Consider the following 15,339-nt stretch of genomic DNA (forward strand, 5'->3'; position numbering starts at 1 on the left):
TGTGGTGGTAAGTTCCCTCTGCCTTGGGTCTTCTGCAGGGAGATGGAGGTCGGGAGATGAAATGGAGGACAGCCCTCCTGACCAGCATCCATGTGGGAAGCATTTCTGAGTCACAATGAGATGGGAGTGGTTGTATGTAATGGAGGAGAGACTGAGATGTGTGTAAGAGGGCACAGTGAATTCAACAGGGATGTGAAGCTGGACAAAAAGGTGGAAAAATGGTGTCTTTGATTTTGACCTGAGCCTGGCAGGGACTCCACATGGTAATGGGGCTGGTAATGAGGCTTTTCTCTGGTAAGAGTTCTGCTGTGCTCTTCTGCCTTTGGAGGCACCAGGGCTGCAGATCATGAGATGTTGAAGTGAATTGCCCACTGATCTCTTAAAAATTGTTTTCAGAGGAGACTGGGATGTATTAAAAACCAAGCCTAACAAGGAAGAGGGTATCAAGCCCCAGGCAGGCTTCTTAAGCCTGGCTTTGAGGGTCTGCCTTTTGCTTTTTCAGAAATGGGGATACCATTCCATATGTAAAACCAAGAGAGTGTATGGGTTTTCTTCCTCTTCCCATCTCCAGGGAAGATAGGCTCTAGTCTAAGCTGAGACTCCCTTTTGTTAGAAAATTACAGGGTCATTTCTCATTTAGCAAAGCAAGACAAACTGATAAAGGGGAATTTGAGGATAGTAATTTTTGCTTTGAGTTATACAGCCTGAAGTGTTTGTGGGAAGTTACCATGTGCTTCCCTTGCTGGCATTAAGGTTTGGTATCTAAAATTCCCCTTACAAGCAATGAACCAAGTCTGTCCCTGGTGTAAGCTGTTTGCTGCACTCATAGGCACTCCACCAGGGACTGATTTGGTCAGATGTGCCTGGTGCCACAGTCCTAACTCAGCAAAAGTATTCCTGTTCTGTATTCATCCCAAGGCACAGGATATTTATAACACCCACTTACTTAGGCCCTCATATTTTCCCTCATTCTAATTTTCCCCTTCTCTTTACTTCTGTGTGTGTCTATCACCTTTTTTCATGTCTCTCCAGATACATTTCCCAGCATAAGATAATTGAAAGTCAGTGAACTGAGTTCCAGGTTATTTTGCTAAAAGATGCCTATTATTTTGATGAAGCAGGTGCACAGAATTAAAAAAACCCCTCCATAATTGCTACTTTACTATCAGGCTTCTGCTGCCTAATCTTCTTTGATGTTGGTAGAACAAGCTTTCCATCTCTTCTAGGATGATTACAGGGAACATTGCTCTGTTCCTCCTACAGAATCCAATCCTGATGGATATTAAAGCTGGGTTATCAATTAAAGTTTCTTTATGTGCCGAGTGATTAGAGTCAGGATTGTGTGTGATTTCTAGCATAAAGCAAGTTTGAAGTGATTTCTGCCATTAATATTAATTAATCACTGATATGCCCAGTGCTCACAAATGAATGCACAAGGTGAGCATGTGCAATTTAGCACAGTAACCTGGGATTGAAATAACAACTGAACTGCTCCAATTTTAAACATTTGGCAACAGTTTTTATAAAGTCTTCTTAGTATAATTAACTAAAAAAAAAAAAAAATTAAAAGGAGAAGCCAAATGAGTAACTGGGATGTTAAAAGCATGGCTGTAGTACTGAATCTTACCAAAATGGCTGGCTCTTGCCCTCTTATGCTCTGCTCTCACTTATGGCTCTGGCAAGCTTCAAATCATTAATAAAATTTAGTAAAAAATTAGTAAAAAATGTAGTAAAATTTTTGATGCTGGTTGCTAGCTTTTCTGTGTGCAAATAATACCCAAATAGATGCATACTGAAAGTATTAAAATGCATGTGGTAAAGAGAGAAAGTGCTTGAGGGAGGGTGCTTGAGACAGTGTATGTGTTTGTACAGACTCCAGTTTTGGCAGAGTGAAAATCTAAAAAGCATCTAACCTCCCATCACTCACATCTCAACCTCCCTGTGGGACTGGGCTACCCCTGAACTTGCTGGGGACTTGTAGGTGGGCATGTCAAACATCACAGATGTGGAACAGCCTCAGAAATGGGCATCCATTGGCAATTTAGGCCCTCACTGCATATGAGTAAATAGTATACTTGCATTGAGGGAGAGGGTAGTGGCTGCTTTTTCATCCAGGGTGAGACAGGCATGTTTACACGTATTGAAGCAGCTCTTAATCTGCAGTGTCTGATTGCCTCCTAAAGGGCAATGAAATTGGGCAAGGAATCATTAAAGGTCTTTTCCAACCTAAATGATTCTATGATTATTCCTGTCTTGGAGATGGAAAAGATGAGGACAAAAAAGTTAAGTTACACCAAAAACCAAAAGCAAAGTTGGAATAAATAATCTCCTCAGTGTCAGTCCTACTCTTTAGATGATCCTGAAGTCAAAAAGTCGTAGGCCCATATAATTGACGTAATGGCAAACAGGCACAGCAATGACCATTGCACCTCTGACAGATGAAAAGCTGGCAAATGGGATTTCATTATCCCACAACACTAATCACACAGTCCATTCCCACTTTTACTCTTGGCAGGAATATGAGCAGTGCTGCCAGGCATTAAGGGCCTATTTTTTACCTCCAGGCATGTGATGTTCTTTGCACATACAACATCATCAGGTGCAGGTGGCAAAAGAACGTGCTACTGCTTAATCAGCTGCACCCAGGGCATCTTCCAGATGCTGTCAGGGTCCTCTTTTCGTCTGTGAACTGTTAACATGATTCATCTCTAAGACCCAAATTTACTGCTAGAGCTGATGCAGTACCTTTGGCCTCCCTGGAGCTGTATGTGTTTACACCAGCAGTGAGTATAGCCAAGTGCATGTGGTAACTTGTGGCTTTTGCAAACACTTTCAAATTTCTCCCAAGAAATGCATTTCCTAGTTGGCCACTTCCTCATTTGCATCAGCACATCTTAAATCTGAGTCTTGTTCAGCAAATGCCCAGTTTATTCGTTACTCACATTGTCATAAATCTTACAGAAAAGCAATTATGAGGAAATCATATTTCATACTTTTATGGAATTCCTTAAAGCTGATGAGAGCAGCCAGATGGTTATTTTCATCAATGAACCTTCGATAGAGCATTAGGAAACAGAGATGGTCTCTTTTAATAGACCATTATTACCTGCCTTGGGTGCAAGGAGCTCTCATGCATTCCAAAAGTATATTAATGGCAGAGTAAAACATGACTTAGGAATAATATCTCCAGAAAGGGCCTTATTTTCCCTCTTAAAATGATTTTAAATGGATTTAGCTTTCACTAACTGCTGCACTCACGTTCAGCATGGGAGGCCTGTGAGGTGAAACTACACTTCCAGCCCCCTGATACAGTCATGGGGCTCCTGCCCTGCACATGACCCACTGCAGATACTCAGTGTAGGTGCCAAGCATAGCTCAGGGCTGTGCAGAGGTGAGGGCACTCAGAGCCCAAAGGGCAGACACGGATCCTCTCATAGCTGGAGCAGGCAATGGCACAATAAACCAGCAGAGGACCTTTGGCAAAGTGTTTTGCCTCCCTCTCCAACTCCTTTCCCCTTCAGCTTTCCCGCCCCAGCTGTCAGGCTCCAAAGGGGAAAGATATCAGGGAATGGAGTTATTTCCAGGACAATGAGGTAACAGACATTTGGGAAGCTATGAGTGCTATTGCAGAGCAGGTTTTGCTCTCACCTATTTCTGACCATACTGAGCTTACTTTATCCATCTCCCATGTGAGGGTGGACTAGGGGAGTGGGATGGGATGGGATGGGATGGGATGGGATGGGATGGGATGGGATGGATGGAGGTACCTATACTGTGGCCCGCTGGACTCAATTTTGAGTTCAGCAGCTCCTGGATGGAGCACACAGGCAAAGCAGCACCTTCCAAAGAGCTTCCCTACAGCAAACAATGAGGAAATATTCTCCAGACACTGAAGCTGAGGGAGAAGAGGTTCAAGCAAGGGAATATAAAAAAAGGAACATAAGGGAGGTTAACTGGGAAAATGGACTGGCACTTTTGGTTTTAAAGAACGTTGCTTTCTATGGGAGATGCTGATTCCAGGGAAGGCCAAGACAAAAGCTTTGGGGAAACCCAAGACAAGATTTGGCTGCAGCAGGAGGTAAATGGGAAATTCTGTGCTGCTTCCACAGGGTGTTTGAAGGAAAGAGGTTGACAGAAAAATGGATTTCTCTGTTTTATGGGAGATAAAGCATAAATGTTTCAAAGTCTAAAGGAGGGAATGATGAGAAATGCTTACAGAATTGCTTGCCATAGTTATGGCGCACGGTGTGCACAAGCGCCCACAGTGGCTCTGCTGTGCTGTGCTCCTCCTGCAGCAGCAGTGGGAAGGGGTCAGTCCAGCCTCAGGACACCTTCACCTCCATCCATGGGCAGGCAGGAAGGAGGCGAGCAGCGGGGCCTGTGATTCAGGAGATGAACCTGTGTCTGACAACAAACACACATTAATGGCATTATCTCCCAAAACAGGAAGGCTGCAGTTTCCCAGCTTAGCAACAACGGGGCAACAGCTTCACCCAGGGTTGTGTCTGAGGCCTTGTGCTGCTGCAGATCAGCCCTGGGTGCTGCCCCAGGAGCTCCTGCAGCCTCTGCTCCCCTGGCCCCAGCCACCTGTCTGCCCCAGTGACACCTCAGGGAGCAAAGCTGCGAGACACAGGGCATTTGGAGCAAATTAACAAAATCAACAGAATAATATTCACTCCCTTCCATCACTACTGATTGAAGGTAAATTAAGTTTAGCTCTAAACCAGTCTTAAAGCCTTTTCACATGTGACTCTTAATTAAAGTTATGAATTTTATAGGGTTGTTTTTTCTTTTGGCTGAATAACATGAATTCTTCCTCCTCCTTTTTGCTCAGGTAGCTTTTCCTTTAATGATCTTCACAGATCATCTTTAAGGAAAAGGAGAGCAGGCAATTAATAAAAGTGTGAACAGGTGGTTGCTGTGCTACTAAAAAAGATCAGCAGTGCAATAATTTCCTAATTATTATTATACCTTTTAAAGGGTTTTAGATACATTATAATATATTTCCCCATTGCTTCTTCTGGCACCCCTCTTGCTCCTGGCATTATTTCTTATTCAGAATAATAATTAATGAGAATTGAGGTATCTAATATATATTTTATTCCTTCTGTTTCAGTCCCTTAAGTAACCATCTTGTCACATTTGTTATGCAAATTTTCACACATTGCTTGTAATTTCAGCAATATGTGAGAATGCCTCTCAAAAACGCCTTGAGTATTTTATTTCATATATTTGTAAAAAATTATCAGGTTTTTTTCTTGAAAGCAACATTTTTCCAGAGCCCTTGAGAGAAATGGGTGAAGCTGGCATAATTGCTCTTGCTTTATTGAAGTAAAGGAAAGCAAAGGAACATTTCTAAGCATAAGGTAGTGATAGCAACAACATGATAATGATAATGATGATGATGATGATAATATTTTGTTTTCTTTTTAAGAGAGCAGCCTGGTCTTGCTTAAGGGCTGCAAAATGTACAACTATAAACAAAGTAAGTACAGTCTCCACTTGGATAGGTAAGTATTGTGCATGTGTTTAACTGAAGTTATTTAATGCAGGTGATGGACCACATCAAAGACACGATGCTCTAGTGAGAGTGCAGCACATCCTCTGTGCATTTGTCAGCTTGGTCTGTTTGCTTCTAAAAATTTTGTTGTCTAACAGAAATCATCCTCCCTGTGGGCTGAGTAAAGGGATATTTAGGCACAAAAATCCGGAGGGGCTAATGGAGCTTCTGAGTGATGGAGCAGCTTTTGGAGCAGAGCAAGGCACGGGAGCTTTGCTCAGCCCCCTTGCAGGTCACGGTGCAGAACACCAGTGTGGCAGGAGCCTGTCTGTCCCTGGCCCTGGCCTCACAGCTGCTGGGGCTGGGGCTGTGTGAGGAGAGCCAGGCATGGCACCTGTGAGGGCAAACTGCAGCCTGCTGGCACTGGCACAGTGCTTGAGGTTTGGCTGATAAGCCCTGCTTTCCTTCACAACTTCAGGTTTAGAGCTGGTCAGTTGAGGCAGGTGATATCCAGGCTTGGACTTACTCACGTGTCAAAATATCCCTGGCTGAGCTGTGCAGATGCCCTGCAGATGCACTCCCTCTCTACTTCTCATCACCTAGGAAAAGGAAAGGCACTGACTGCCTGGTTTTACCTGCCCCATCTGTTTTTCCAACAACCACCTCAGGTGGGACTTTCTGCTGTGCTGATGATGGGTCTGTCTCAATGGACCAAATGATAGAATTCCCATTCCTTGCAGCAGGAGCAGGATGCAAACTCAGTGAACTTCTGAAAGCATTTCTTCACAGACTGTCCTGGACCAAGGATTACTTCAAACTTAGAGAACTGAAGAACAAGTGGTTGATCTGGGAATTCATCTCTCATGTAGTCCATGTAATTTATTTTCACTCATTCTGGACGTCCCCCAGGCATGTCCACCACCCATTCCTTGGGATCTGCAGCTGTACCTGTGCACTTGAGATAGGAGTGTCCCAGGTTCAAAACATAGATGGATGGGCTCAAGCCAACCTGTTTTCCTGCTGAGTTCAGCTGTACTTTTCCTGCATGAAGCTACAGATGTCCCTGCTAAGTTGCAGATATGCACAAAGCAGAACACTCATCTATTAGGGCTGCATTTTGGATTTTGCAGCCAGCAAGTGTCCATCTGTGGGATGGCATAAGGTAATTTGTCCTGAGCCTGTTTAATTTTAAACGTGTGGGCAGAAAAAATACTTTCCTGGATTAAACTACTGTATTGAGCACCTCACAGAATTGGTCCTTACTTGGAAAGACAGTGTAAGTTCATGTGGGATATCTTAGCATACAGTCCAGAAGGGGAGAGGAACAGAAATATCTTACCCTGAGTGGCCAGTGGGACCCTGTGTGCATGCATATATGAGGACTCAGACTTTCATTCCTGAAGGGAAGCCTTCCATGTGCTTTCATTGCTTGCAGCCATGGAAAAATAAGGAAACTTGGGCTTCTTATGTGGCAAACTAATATGGGTATTATGAATCTCTCAGTGCTGTACAACTCAGTGAGCAGAATTTTTCCTTAAAGATTCCATATATTATCTTCCAAAAGGAGTCAGTAGGCCTGGAGTACTCACTGAATGTTTTCACAATGGTTTTATACTGGCAAGGATCCTGGGGTCATGCAACTCTCCCACCTGGGTCTCTCTTTTACCTTAATCATATTTTTACAGTGTTGGATAGTGGCAACCATTTGTCCACAGAGTCCCTTCAAGGCCTTGGCAATGTATTCCTGGTGACCTTTTCCATACTTTGTTGGAGATGTGGTCAATGCTAGCCTCAAATTAACCTATGAATAGAATGATTAATTAGGCAAATTTGAGGGAAAGTCAGATCTATTTTTAAACTGTTCCACCTTGCTGAAGAGTGGAAATTCTCTGTAGAAAAAGAGTGATTCCTTTCTATACCAAAATATCCAGGGTGGTTATATGGAGTGAAAACTGTGAAATGTGATATTGTCAGTGCTGTAATGGGTGGATATGGAGAGCTGAGGTTTGAGTTTGGGCTTCTGTGCCTTCTCTGCTCAAGTTCAAAACTATAATTTGTTGCGAAATTAAAGATGGCTTTGTTTTGGACAACTACAGAAAATGTCTTTCAACATTAACAATTTGGGTAGTGAGGGAGGGTGAAGGGTGGCATGACTCTGTGTGCATGTGTGTGCCAACAGCAGTGGGAAGCAGCTCTTTTTCACCCTCCTGCAGTCTTCAAGCCTGGCATCCCTCAGGTGGCCCGAAATTACTCCAGCAGTCCATCCTGTGAAGGATGCCGAGTGCCACACACACCTTTGACTCCTGCCTCACACTGCCCTGCAGCCGACCTGGTCTCTCTGGCATTTCAGAAGCAGCACTGTCCCTGTCCACTCCAAGTTACTTGTGGTCAATGCCCAGTGCCCTTGAGGGATCAGTGACTCTTTTAGCACCACTGATAGATTTTCCTCCTGCAAAAAGAGTGAGAAGTAGCAGGTCCTGAGCATCTGAATGCCAGCTTCTGCTGGGAACCATCACTGCCTCTGAAACAAGCCCTGGAGTCTCAACAGCTGAACTTGGAGCAGAGCCTTGTGTGGGATACTCTCATTTAAACTGGGAGAATCAGGAGGTGTAACTCTGGGACTTCTTAGTCTGATGTTTTCTGTGCAGGAAAAAAACCGAATATAGCAAACCACTTATTCGCAAAGATTTGAAAAGCTAATTGGGAGGGAGCTAAAACCAGCCTTGTATGTAAATAAGGAATGATAGTTTGCCCTCCCCATCCTAAAAAGCCATGCAATAAAAATGTAAATATCTCCCTTAAAGGCTTTCTTAATAAACCCTGTAATTTCCTTAAAATTCTTTCTATAATATCAAAATCCTAAACCACTTTGAGATGAGCTATTTTAGTCTGTAATTGGGCTATTCATTCCCTATGCATACAGCGATCCTAATCTAATATGTAACAAGAACTTAAAAGCTAATCAATAATGGAACACGATTCTCTATCAGTAGAGCTGCCTGTTGACTCCTGTGAGAGGGATCTTCACAAGACAGCTCGGCTCTGATGACAGCCTAATATTTATTTTAAACATGAAGTTGAAACATCATCTTTCTCTGTATTGTCACTTCCAATTATTTTTGGAACAAAAACACCAGGGGAAATGAGATCCTCATCCTGAAGAGTACATTCATATTTGATAAATAGCCACAGATTCTGGAGAATGTTTACTGAAATGTGGGCTTGGAATGCTTTCATGTGCATTTTACTAGAGCCATTGATTATCTGCTGCAACATGTGTCCAGGTAATTTTACCAAGCTGCCCCTTCCCTATGCCTTAGAGGTTAAGAAAGAAAAAGGGCTGATTATCCTGGTGTGGGCTTCCATGTTTTCCCTGAACAAAACTAAGGTAAAATTAGCATTGAGAGGGAATCAAAGTGAACTGTTCTTCAGTGGAAGTCAATAAGCTCTTTATACCCTCACGTACAAAAGACAAATTCCCACTTTTTATGTGTAGGCAGTGGTTTGAGATGGAGAGGGTGGAGGGAATGGTTAAGTGAGTACACAGATGTGCCTAAACCATATCAATCATAGCATGAGAAATGCCGTCCTTTTAACAGGCTGACCGAACCAACCCGCACAGCTGGATTTTGAATTTTATAAGCTCCCTCAATAAAATGCAAGTGGAAGACATCTTGCATCATTCCCACAGCTCTGACCATTTGGGCATTGCACCACTTTCCCTCGGAGCCACTCTGGGGAGGGAGGAGCTGGAGCCCCACGGCTGGAGCCGTGTACAGCCCCCTTGCCGCTGTCTGGAGACAATTAACATGCACTGCAGAAATACAGGGCAGGGTTCTGATGTCACATACACTTCCACAAAGTCAGTGGGTTTAATCTGGAATTACTCAGGGTATGAGGGATCAGGAGCCGGCTGGGAAAGCTCCTCTCTAGAGGGTCCTAAATGCCAGCAATTTCACGTGATTATTTATTGAGCTTCATAATAGCGCAGATATTCTCATGCACACCCTTTCTCCTACAAATTACCCTACAACTTTCCAGCTTTCATTACATTGTAGAGGTTAAAGCTTTCCTAAGTAATCAAAACATCCAGGAAGGAAAGCTTGCTAAATGCTGAGCTAAGCTTAAACACTGACCCTATCTCTTAACTGTAAAAAGAACTTTATGTACACCGTAAAAAGTAATAATTGCTGTGGTAACTGCTCGTTCATATTAACTGAAGGCATAAATAGAGTTCTGTAACATAGACTGGGCTAATGTTGGGAGCACAAGGGAGGTGTTCCCATTGAAAGGTTTAATTGATACATGTGTCCTATAGGAAAATTTGCTTTTTTACCCCCATAATAGGTATATTTAACGTCTTTAAGGCAGTTCTCTTTCATCCTGCTCCCACTCTTGCCTTGCGAACCCTTTGAGTATAGAAGGCAATTAGACAGTTGCAAGGAGATGACAAATCAAACATGAGCTGTGTTTACCCTTTTGTCACTCCTGGTTTACCAGTGCAATAACTCAACCCTGTCCTTTTCTCAGGTGATGCCCCATATTTCAGCTGTGCCACACAGAGGGAGGGAGTTAAAGTATGAGTTCCTCCTTTTTGTGGTGGATTATTCCCAAGCTTGGACTCTGCTATCATTGATTCTTTGTCACATCCTTTTGCCAGTATTTTGATCACTTCCATAGTAAAAAATAATTTAATTTTAGATGCCATGAGAGGTCTGCAGGAAACAACGCCAATGGAATGACTGGGAATTTTATACAAGCCAGCTCTGGACCTGCAACTACACTGGGCTGAGACAATGCATTTACCCCACCTGCTCAATGAGAGACTATGGGTTAATTCCCCGTGCAGTTGGGAAAGTCACACCCTATGCATCCAGCCCAAGAAGCATAATGAATGTACTCAGATTGCAAAAGATATCCCCTATCTTTACACAAACACACTCTCCATAAGCCTTAGTTTAGAATTTTCCCTTTGCCTCACTGAAGCTCAGTCTGCACCTTGAATAATACATGTAAGTTTTTGATTGACATGCAGTTCTAAGCATTTAGCTATCTTGATGTCTTGTCAAGTCATCCTTTGATAAAAGCATTTTAGGTGCCATGAAATGTAATCACTTCACTGCAGCATTCTACATTGCAGATTCAAGTTTCTCTGCACATTTTTCAGCTGAAGATCTTGGCAACGTCAATAGATCTGTTCCATGGGCGATTTTGGATGGATCTATTAATATTGCCTCTAAGAGTAATAAGTCCCACTCCTTTACAAAGTGAATCATCTGTCTCTCCTGTGGACAAGTGAAATTCTCTCTCATTGGAGTCGTAGTCCACAAGTTGGCAGGGTTTCCTGTTTTGTTAATAGTCTTCACACAGCAATGAAGTCATTTCAAAAGATGTTCAGCCCAGTTTTGGGGCCAAGTAGTACGTCTTGGCTATTTGTTCTTCTAGACAGGCCATGTCACCATTAGTCATACTTCAGAATGATGGTTTACTTTCATTATTCACTGACTGCACTGCTTCCGATTCAATGCTTTCCAACTCAGCAAGATTTTCCTGTGCTAATTCATCTGAATCATTTCTAGAAGAGTTTATATCAAAGGACACATTCTCAATGTTAATAAAGTGCAGTAGTTTTGAAACAGCTTGCAATTCTGGTTCTTTAAAAGTGTGCTTTTTAGAGATGTTTATGCTATGTGTGTGAACACAGTGTGGGCCAGTAGGTGTCTTAACATGATTGATAGTCCTTTCCCTTTTTATTTACGTTCTTTTGGGACCTCTAGCACACACTCACTGTGCAACCAGGACTGGGCTAACGTGGCTCCAGACTGAGCACTGAGGCTACTGCAGCAAAACCAGCAGCCCCAGCCTGGTTTAGGACATGGCTCCCAGAGGCCACCACTCACAAGACTCTAAACCTGGCCACCTGACACCATTGTTTTACCTGATCACTCACTTCAAATGAGGATAACTGAGATCACCTGGAATGGCTCAATACTGCAGATTTTTGGTAGGGCTCAAGTGATTTGTGTGTGCTGATGTGGGCCCATCTCCTCTCAGTTTATTTGGGACAGACAGTTTCTATGGTACACATCTGGATCTATATACCTGGAACTCAGGACAGGGGCTTTCTTTTTTTGAAATAGTGTAATTTCTGAATGAGTTTTTATTCACTTGAGGGCTTCTTGGTTTGGTTGCCATTTCTGAACTCCCCCCACAAACAGAAGTCTATCAGGTTTCCTGTACTCTCACATTCCTAGGTTGACATCATCTGGTGTGTCCTACTTCACTGAAGCCATCTCAGAACCTAAGGAAACAGAATAAAGGACATGCTGTAACTCAGGCTGAAGTTTTCTGAGTGCTCTGGGGAGAACCTAGAGAAGTTACCCTAAAAGTTGGGGAACGTCTGTGGTCAGAGCGAAGAGAAGGAGAATTTTGACAATTGAGGGAAAAAAAATTGCTTTGGAACTAGAACAAGAACTGCTCAAGTGTTCACAAGAAACAGAAATTCTGTTCTTTTAAAATTTTCCAACTAATGCTAATTACCAAGAGTATGTTGAGCATGTGATTCCAAGGCAGGGCCCAAAGACCCTTAGGACTGATATTACCACACTAACTTAACCCTTAATAATCACATCCCCTGAATTTCTATAGAGTCAATGAAAAGAAAGAGGACGTAACATCTGGTCAATAATAGTTATTTATAGGCCTGAGTATAGACTTGTATTCAGACTGCTTTGAGTGGCCTCTTATCTTGAAAAACAGCCAAACTCAAGTATCAGATTGGTTAGGGTGAAACAGATTCTCTGAAGTTGCCAAGTTTCTTCTCCTGGTGATCAGTGGAAGGACTTGTGCTTCCAGTCAATAAATGTGGGATATTTTTTCTGAATACCTGGACAGGTTTTGTCTTGAATTTGGAGGTGCCTGTTGATTTTAGGTGCCTGGAGGCTTATGTGTGTTTGCAGGGTGGGAGGTCTGCTCAGGTCAGCAGCTTTAAAGAGAGAAAACACAAATCTCAGCTCTGCCCATCACTGCCCACCTTGATAACCTGGCATTTTCCTTTGGTAATGCTTGAAACTGTGCCAATTTTCCCTCACCTTTCCATCTTCCCTCTCCCACCTCAGAACACTTTTTCGGTTTTCTGATTCCCGTTTGGCATGGCTGACATCTGAGCCCTGGGATTACTGATTGTTCTTGTTGCTGCTCAGATCCCTTCAAGCTCTCCAAACCAGTACAAAGCTCTGGGCTTTCAGCCAATTTACTCACAGGTTTATCATATGCTGACATTGTTTCTCTATAAATAGGTCTACCTTTACTGACATTATTGATTCAACTGCCTCTCTTCTCACTAATTCTCTTTTTAATGTATCCAACCTGTCTTCGTATTTCACCTAATGAAAGGCTGAAGTCAGAGGGGTAGAGGTTGAAGAGGTTAAACTGTGAGCATAAAGGTCCTGGGCTTTAAAGTCAAACTTTGCTATGGGAGACCCACAAGCTTGTCAGTGGAGCAAATCTGCAAGTCCAAGCTCTCTTTTCCCCTAGAAAATATAAGCCATCAAGTCAATTTCACATTTTATTACTGATAATTGGAAATAAAAGGAGATTATTTTGCAAACTGCTCCATCTGATACATTTATGGGTTAACAAAGACCCTAATCTGCCCATCTTTGGTAAGAAAGAGCAAATTATCCCTCAGAGATAGGAACACAACTCACTTGCTGTTTGTCTTGGAGTAAATCCAAATGAACAGACCAAACATGTAGTTGTGTTGCTTGTATATTAAATTCAGCTTTAATAGATCATCTGTGCATTTTCTATATATAGGGTTGGGTTTTTTTGTGACAGTTGTGGCACTGTCTGCATACAGCACAGCCCTCCAGTGCTGTGGCAGCAGAAGTGCTCAGCAGTGCATCATTCATGCAGGCAGCAGCACTGCAAGGTAGAGGGACAGTGCTGCACCCTCACCACAGGGAAGGACCAGTGGCCCACCTGGGCAGCGTGGCAGCCACTGGGTCATGCATTGTGCCCTGCAGACAGCTGCAAAGATGGAAATCCATTGCACCCTTGCAGAAAACAAGTTCTCCACAGGCAGGTCTTTGGAGACGGCAGCAGCAGCAGATCCGAGGCTGCAGAGTGGTGCTGAGTCCCAGGGAGGTGCTGAGGGCCGGGATCAGGGCTGTGCAGGGAGGAGAAAGCTGCAGAGTGAGATTGGTGTGGGGAAAAGTCCACTGGCACACAGGGCTAAGAGCCATTCAAGATGAGCAAACGTGGTAGCAGCTCTGCTAAGGGCTCCAGAAAGCTCCAGAGGTGTGGGGGAAGCTGCACTGACCCACAGCAGCGCAGGCCTGACAGACCTCCAGGGACAGGGTCAACCTGAGGATGTGGCTGGCAGCTCAGCATCTTCACAGCACAGCTGTGTCCTGTCCTCACTGTGCATCCGTGCCAGGCTGGCAGAGCAAAAGCCCTCCTTTGCTTCCTGGTTGATCTTGTGACATTTGGGCTGCTGGACTCAGCTCTGGCATGGCTCACCCAGGCCACGGCGGCCACTGGCAGCCACCCCTTCCTCTGCCAGGCTGGGAGCCCTCGTTCTCCTGGTGGCACCTCGGAACTGCCTTCAGCCAAATGTCCTCAGCGGGGCAGGATAGTGAATTAAACACTCCGGGCTGGCAAGGGAAACTGCCAAGGCTGCCAGAACAATATGTCATCAAATCCCATACTGAAACCAAACAGCTTCTTCCTCCCCAAATAAATCATAAGAAAGAAGAAAATGTTTCACATTTTTAAAAGTTTAGACTATCTCTGACTTCAGACATGTTGCCATTAACCTAGGATTTAATCAGGGATTTTCATTTGCTCCTTGTTCTGAACTATAATGAGCCCTTTAACAGTGTAAATAAAAAGATCTAAAGATTCAATAAACTATAATGTCACAAACAGCAATCAGCTACATTGTGAGGCCTCAGTGTTAAAAAGCATCTCACAGCTGGAAACAAATGCTTCTATATAACATTGTAAATAACCTCTAAGCCCACTACTAATTAAACTGAAGCCTCTCTTCTCCTGGGCATTGAATATATGAACCAATTAAGAAAATATAATTTGTTTTCTGAGAGACCTGTGCTGCACCTCTTAAAAAAAAAAAAAAGAAGGGGGAGAGATACGGAAAGACCCAGTGACAGAGAAAGAAAGGGAAAGGAAAGGGGAAAGAAAAGAAGAAAAGAGTTTCACAGGAGGGACCACACTGATGTGCTGGGGTTACAATAATGAGACATTTCTGCTTTAAGCAAATTTTGCACCTGTAACCTGCAGAAATATAGCCATAGCACTTGAAAAATTACTTCAATGCTGCACAGTGCCATGAAAATTTATCTTTGAGATGATTTTATTGCATGGTTACCCTAGGCAATTAAATCAATAAATCTTAACTGTCAGAGAGGTTGGCCCACTGCCAGGAATAAATGAAATGCGCCGAATCAGTAAATAAAAGGTTTCTGACAACTCATTCTAGGAATTATTTAGCAGTTGGGCTTTTTGTTGGTGGTGGTGTTGGTGTTCCTTTTGTCTCCAGCATTTATTGACATTCTCCATGAGAAATGATTATGCTAACATAAACAATGTAACCCAGGGGTGTAGGTGGATGGGGGAGAAGAGTCAGGCTCTTCAGGGTAATAAATTACCCTCCTGGAATTGCACACAAACAGCAACTTTGGGGGGCTGATAGCACCGGCAGAGGCAATTAGAGAGCTGGGGCCTGAGCCATGGGCTGGCAACGCATCGGCAGCCCCAGTGCCAGGCACTGGGAGCTTTGTGTGCTGGCCCACGGCAGTGCCTCATTATTAACATAG

Source organism: Corvus cornix, chromosome 4A (assembly GCF_000738735.6).
Source record: "Corvus cornix cornix isolate S_Up_H32 chromosome 4A, ASM73873v5, whole genome shotgun sequence".
Taxonomy (NCBI): domain Eukaryota; kingdom Metazoa; phylum Chordata; class Aves; order Passeriformes; family Corvidae; genus Corvus; species Corvus cornix.